We start from the raw sequence: 7,565 nt of genomic DNA on the forward strand, positions 1-7,565 counted from the left end.
ATTAAGTGTATGATTTGATAGAGCAGTCTGACTGAGCGATGGTAGGCACCAGCAGGCTCGTAAGCATTCATTCAAACAGCACTTTCGTGCGTTTGCCAGCAGCTCTTCGCAATGCTTCAAGCATTGTGCTGTTTATGACTTCAAGCCCATCAACTCCCGAGATTAGGCTGGTGAAACGGATGTGAAATGGCTAGCTAGTTAGCGAGGTGCGCGCTAATAGCGTTTCAAACATCACTCGTTCTGAGACTTGGAGTAGTTGTTCCCCTTGCTCTGCATGGGTAACGCTGCTTCGAGGGTGGCTGTTGTCGATGTGTTCCTGGTTTGAGCCCAGGTAGGAGCGAGGAGAGGGACGGAAGCTATACTGTTACACTGGCAATACTAAAGTGCCTATAAGAACATCCAATAGTCAAAGGTATATGAAATACAAATCGTATAGAGAGAGAAATAGTCCTATAATTCCTATAATAACTACAACCTAAAACTTCTTACCTGGGAATATTGAAGACTCATTTAAGGAACCACCAGCTTTCATATGTTCTCATGTTCTGAGCAAGGAACTTAAACGTTAGCTTTTTTACATGGCACATATTGCACTTTTACTTTCTTTTCCAACACTTTGTTTTTGCATTATTTAAACCAAATTGAACATGTTTCATTATTTATTTGAGGCTAAATTGATTTTATTGATGTATTATATTAAGTTAAAATAAGTGTTCATTCAGTATTGTTGTAATTGTCATTATTACAAATAAATAACATTTAAAAAATATAATAATATATTTATTTTTTTAATCGTCCGATTAATCGGTATTGGCTTTTTTGGTCCTCCAATAAATCGGTATCGGCGTTAAAAAATCATAATTGGTCGACCTCTAGTTCAAACAGTTGGAGACGGACAGAAGGGTGTGTTCATAACTGTTCTGCCTTGTTAGCTAGCAAATAGATCCACGTTGGCTAAACTTGAAATATAAAGATTAGATGGCTACTCCACTAGCACTTGTTTATGAGACCTGTGTTAATGTTCTATAATGCCTGCTACAAATTAGTCATTATTAGTGAATGTGCATTATGCATGGTTCTGGTTAAAATATGTAACAAAAATGGCATTTTCATTGACTGACTTGAAATCCAGATAAGTGATTATTGCAAAAAAGATATTGATAAAATAATTAAATTATTAGTGGGTCTTATGGTGGTGGAAGGCTTATATTTTGCCTAGGTATTATTTCACAAGTCCTAAATTCATTAGATTATTCCTGACCGTTTTAAAATGCAGTGTATTTGGCCTTTAAATTGTAAAACAAAGCTTAGAGAATTTTATCGATATGATTTGTCCACAAGTTTGAAAAAAATTTAAAATAAGGAGATATGATTTTTAGGCCAAACCGCCCAGCCCTACTGAGAAGTAAATAAGTAACACAGCCTCTCAGCAACAAAAAAGGCAAAAGCATATTTTCACTGCCCACCACTAAAATAGCACCATGGCACTTATAGTAAAAGATATTCAAAGTGCACCATTTAGAGTTGCTGGCAACCAATCAAAAAACGGCTACATGTAACACAAATTAACCATCATTAACTAAAATAAGGACATCAGTATTAGATTAGCCTATATGCCACCAAATCATCCCATGTACATCCCATGTCCAAAGCATATAGGCTAACATTATTCAAGCAACATAAAAACATATACAGTAGTGATTGACAGTGCTGGATTATATTTTCTGAAACAAAAGGCATTCAGTACAGAACGGCGGGTTTAATCTAAATGTGACCCAGTTTAACATTACTTGACATGGTGAATAGCAAAGCGGGCTGAAAACAGTGGGGATTCTTTATGTATGAAATACATTTTGGTCAATATAATAGATACAGGATATAGCAAATAAATCCTATTAAATTACTTTTTTTGAATAATATTCTTAGAATACTAGATGTTACAATTGTATGCTAGCACACTTGACTGCTTGCTGGTGGATCCTAAAGAGAGCATTACAATACAGAAAGCTGATCTATTTCTCCTCATCAGAATGCATTGCAGCCAGAGAACAAGGCAAATTCAATGATTTATGCTCATCCCCATCATTCCAGGAGCAACAAGAGGACTGCAAATCAACACTTGACCATTTCACTACACATAATCTCTAGGATGACGCCTGACGGCTCGCTGATAAATATCAACCATCCTTCTCTGCCCAGACCTTTGTCCGCTGGTGGGGCCATGTTTCGGGTGGTTTCTTTCTCAGACGTCCAAATACATCATTGTGATGATTCAGCAACGTGATAAAAATGCCTAGAATGCGATTAACTACGAACGTCAAACAAAACGTACAATGTGTAACGTTAGCTATCCTGGTGTGTAAACACCGGACATTGCCAGCGGAGGCTTGATAAGACATCGCGGGTGGTTACCACTGGCTAAATGACTTCGGCAGGTGAACCAGTTTGCTAACCTCTACCGCCATCGAACACGATCGGAAATGCCAAGCAATCGACTGTTGAGCAATGCAAACTTGCAGCTATCAGTCACTAAGCTGTGCACATGTATATATATATATATAGTATCACAAAATACTGTCGAGTCCTTGTTTTATCGTGCTGATTTATGTCACAAATTAAACCACCAACCTGATCGCGCTCCGACAACCGTTGCTTCGGCTCGCGCTTCCCTCAGCTCTGCAAGGCACGCTCGCTACGATATGAAGCAGCAGGTTTGAACAGCTCCAGACCTAGTTACAGTATGTGCATGACGAGGCAAACTACAACAAGCTAAATAAGCAGTTGGATCGCAGGCTATCCATTTAGCAGAAGCCACCTATATCTGGTTACACATTTTCTTTCTCGACAACCCCCAAGCTGTCACTACTACACTACACCACTGCTTGCGCGTGACTAAATAGCAGTATATGTGTAGCAGCCTACAGACTCCCGCCTGCTGAACAAGCAAGGGAATCCCCATACTCAGCTACTTAGGAATTACAAGATACGCTTTTTTGGGGGGACAAATTCTAGGATTCAAAAAATAATGTAACATGTTCGTCTAATTACAAACCATGTCGTCATTCACACACAGAGACTAACAACAGTTGAGACGTATACTAGAATAAAGTACTTGATAGTGAACTGAGTTCAGCCAGCTGCTGGAAACCTGAGAAATTAGTTTACAGGCTGGCTAGTTAGTTACAGCATAGAAGACACGCATTGAGCAAGCAAAACTCAGCATATCAGAGGTAATGGCATGCACGTACACTCAGCAAAACAACACGTTTCGCTTTTCAACTCACCAAACGTGATGTTTTTCTATAGTTCTTAACGTCCTCTATTGTGTAATAAAAAGGCCAACTTGAATGTAGCTGCTACAATTGTGACTGCCAGACAAGCATGCGTTTTAAATCCCGCTCGTGCTCTCCTTGTTGATTCCTTTCTCTACATTCATTTGTATCGCGGAGCCAGACGTCACGTGGGTTCATTCATGAAGTATCAACAGAAGGACACTAAAAATCATCTTTTCATGTATGCAATCTCTTGCATGATGTTGCAACGCATCTGTAAAAAAATAAAATAAAAAGAGGAAAAAAGAGCTTGTTGTAACGCATATGGTTGATTTTGCAAATATGGACAATTTTGGATGTTAAATGTTTTTGGAAATAAAACTTCTTGAAACTGCTTTTTATCTATCTGAATTTTTTTCTTTACTCTGTCCGCAAACAAGATCTAATAGTGGCTGAGACCATACTACTTAAGAATATAAAGATTTGTATCGGTTTCCCCAAATACCTGAGTTCCAACGTCATAAAATGTGCTATTTTAGTTGAAAAGGAAGTTACCGAAATTGCGCCTATATACAGTTGAAGTCGGAAGTTTACATACACCTTAGCCAAATACATTTAAACTCAGTTTTTCACAATTCCTGACATTTTATCCTAGTAAAATTTAGGTCAGTTTGAATCACCACTTTATTTTAAGAATGTGACATGTCAGAATAATAGTAGAGAGAATGATTTATCTCAGCTTTTATTTCTTTCATCACATTCCCAGTGGGTCAGAAGTTTACATACACTCAATTAGTATTTGGTAGCATTGCCTTTAAATTGTTTAACTTGGGTCAAACGTTTCGGGTAGCCTTCCACAAGCCTCCCACAATAAGTTGGGTGAATTTTGTCCCATTCCTCCTGACAGAGCTGGTGTAACTGAGTCAGGTTTGTAGGACTCCTTGCTCGCACACACTTTTTCAGTTCTGCCCACAAATATTCTATAGGATTCAGTTCAGGGCTTTGTGATGGCCACTCCAATACCTTGACTTTGTTGTCCTTAAGCCATTATGCCACAACTTTGGAAGTATGCTTGGGGTCATTGTCCATTTGCGACCAAGCTTTAACTTCCTGACTGATGTCTTGCTTCAATATGTCCACATAATTTTCCTTCATCATGATGCCATCTATTTTGTGAAGTGCACCAGTCCCTCCTGCAGCAAAGCACCCCCACAACATGACGCTGCCACCCCCATGCTTCACGGTTGGGATGGTGTTCTTCGGCTTGCAAGCATCCCCTTCTTCCTCCAAACATAACGATGGCCATTATGGCCAAACAGTTCTATTTTTGTTTCATCAGACCAGAGGACATTTCTCCAAAAAGTACAATCCTTGTCCCCATGTGCAGTTGCAAACCGTAGTCTGGCTTTTTTTATGGCGGTTTTGGAGCAGTGGCTTCTTCCTTGCTGAGCGGCCTTTCAGGTTATGTTGATATAGGACTCATTTTACTGTGGATATAGATAATTTTGTCCCTGTTTCCTCCAGCATCTTCACAAGGTAATTTGCTGTTGTTCTGGGATTGATTTGCACTTTTCGCACCAAAGTACGTTCATCTCTAGGAGACAGAACGTGTCTCCTTCCTGAGTGGTATGACGGCTGTGTGGTCCCATGGTGTTTATACTTGCGTACTATTGTTTGTACAGATGAACGTGGTACCTTCAGGTGTTTGGAAATTGCTCCCAAGGATGAACCAGACTTGTGGAGGTCTCAATTTTTTTCTGAGGTCTTCACTGATTTCTTTTGATTTTCCCATGATGTCAAGCAGAGGCACTGAGTTTGAAGGTTGGCCTTGAAATACATCCACAGGTACACCTCCAATTGACTCAAATTATGTCAATTAGCCTGTCAGAAGCTTCTAAAGCCATGACATCATTTTCTGGAATTTTCCAAGCTGTTTAAAGGCACAGTCAATTTACTGTATGTAAACTTCTGACCCACTGGAATTGTGATACAGGGAATTATAAGTGAAATAATCTGTCTGTAAACAATTGTTGGAAAAATGACTTGTGTCATGCACAAAGTAGATGTCCTAACCGACTTGCCAAAACTATCGTTTTTTATAAGAAATTTGGAGTGGTTGAAGAACAAGTTTTAATAACTCCAACAGTGAGGGAAAAAAAAGTATTTGATCCCCTGCTGATTTTGTACATTTGCCCACTGACACAGAAATGATCAGTCTATAAACCTTAATGACTTGGAGAAGATCTGCAAAGAGGAGTGGGACAAAATCCCTCCTGAGATGTGTGCAAACCTGGTGGCCAACTACAAGAAACGTCTGACCTCTGTGATTGCCAACAAGGGTTTTGCCACCAAGTACTAAGTCATGTTTTGCAGAGGGGTCAAATACTTATTTCCCTCATTCAAATGCAAATCAATTTATAACATTTTTGACATGCATTTTTCTGGATTTTTTTGTTGTTATTCTGTCTCTCACTGTTCAAATAAACCTAACATTAAAATTATAGACTGATCATTTCTTTGTCAGTGGGCAAACATACGAAATCAGCAGGGGATCAAATACTTTTTTCCCTCACTGTAAGTGTATATAAACTTCAGACTTCAACTGTATATATAACCTTTCACATGAATTACATTTTCATTTTTTTTTTTACTATTTGGAAGTTCTTAATTATATGTATTCATCATTTATGTCAATGTCCATATATGTCTTGATGATACTCAGAAACATGTATCTACCACATCAAAATCTTCACATTTTACATTGTTCTTAAGATAATTCCTAAAATAATCACATAAGGTTCACATATGGGAAAGTTAACAATATCAATTGTAATTTAATATACCTTTGCCTTAAAAATATGTACCGCGATGGTAATGACTTAGAGTTGTGGTAATAAATAAAGGTTAAATAAATATACTTTTAAATGACAGTGTGGTGGAAATTACATTTCATATAAAACTGATGAAAAATACCATTAAATATTTGAATGTCACAGTTGTACATGTTTAATTTTATTGAAGATATAGAACAGACCATTCGTTCCAAATCATCCCAAAGGTGTTCGATGGGGTTGAGGTCAGGGTATTGTGCAGGCCAGTCAAGTTCTTACACACCGATCTCAACAAACCATTTCTGTATGGACCTCGCTTTGTGAACGGGGGCATTGTCATGCTGAAACAGGAAAGGGCCTTCACCAAAAATGTTGCCACAAAGTTTAAAGCACAGAATTGTCGAGAATGTTATTGTACGCTGTAGCTTTAAGATTTCCCTTCACTGAAACTAAGGGGCCTAGCCCAAACCATGAAAAACAGCCTCAGACCCTTATTCCTCCACCACCAAACTTCACAGTTGGCACTCTACATTGGGGCAGATTTCTTTCATCGGACTGTCAAATGGTGAAGCATGATTCATCTCTCCAGAGAACGCATTTTCACTGCCCCAGAGTCCAATGGCAGCGAGCTTTACACCACTCCAGCCAACACTTGGTATTGCAAATGGTGATCTTATGCTTGCTACATGCTTCAGCACTCGGAGATCCCATTCTGTGAGCGTGTGTGGCCTACCTCTTCGCAGCTGAGCCATTGTTGCTCCTAGACATTTCCACTTCATAATAACAGCACGTACAGTTGACCGGGGCAGCTCTAGCAGGGCAGAAATTTGACAAACTGACTTGTTGGAAAATGTGGCACCCTATGACAGTGCTAAGTTGAAGGTCACTGAGCTCCTCATTACGGGCCATTCTACTGCCAATGCTTGTCTATGGAGATTGCATGGCTGTGTGTTCGATTTTCTACACTTTTTAGCAACGGGTGTTGCTGAAATTGCCGAATCCCCACAGCATGATGCTGTCACCAGCATGCTTTGCCGTAGGGATGGTGCCAGGTTTCCTCCAGATGTGACACTTGACCTTCAGGCCAAAGAGTTAAATCTTGGTTTCATCAGACCAGAGAATCTTGTTTCTCAGGGTCTGAGTCTTTAGGTGCCTTTTGGCAAACTCCAAGCGGGTTGTCATGTGCCTTTTACTGAGGAGTGGCTGCAGAGATGGTTGTCCTTCTGGAAGGTTCTCCCATCTCCACAGAGGAACTCTAGAGCTCTGTCAGAGTGACCAATCGGGTTCTTGGTCACCTCCCTGACCAAGGCCCTTCTCCCCTGATTGCTCAGTTTGGCCAGGCGGCCAGCTCTAGAAAGAGTCTTGGTGGTTCCAAACGTTTTCCATTTAAGAATGATTGAGGCTACTGTGTTCTTGTGGACCATCAATGATGCAGAAATGTTTTGGTACCCTTCCCCAGACC

The 7,565-nt window shown here is 39.7% G+C and overlaps 1 protein-coding gene across 2 annotated transcripts in view; it reads right to left on the minus strand.

Moving 5' to 3' along the window:
• The window catches only part of LOC115207107 (transcription factor MafG), a 41,890-nt gene extending 38,424 nt beyond the window's left edge, over positions 1-3,466 (minus strand). Inside the window, exon 1 of one of the 2 annotated variants that reach the window (XM_029774110.1) lies at positions 3,285-3,466. The gene's annotated coding sequence lies outside the window, so the exon portion shown is untranslated. Of the gene's footprint in view, positions 1-2,628; positions 3,005-3,284 lie in introns of those variants that run through there. The other variant, XM_029774105.1, reaches the window with a different exon arrangement.
• Positions 3,467-7,565: the final 4,099 nt, after the last annotated feature.

This window comes from Salmo trutta, chromosome 1, assembly GCF_901001165.1.
Source record: "Salmo trutta chromosome 1, fSalTru1.1, whole genome shotgun sequence".
Taxonomy (NCBI): Eukaryota; Metazoa; Chordata; class Actinopteri; order Salmoniformes; family Salmonidae; genus Salmo; species Salmo trutta.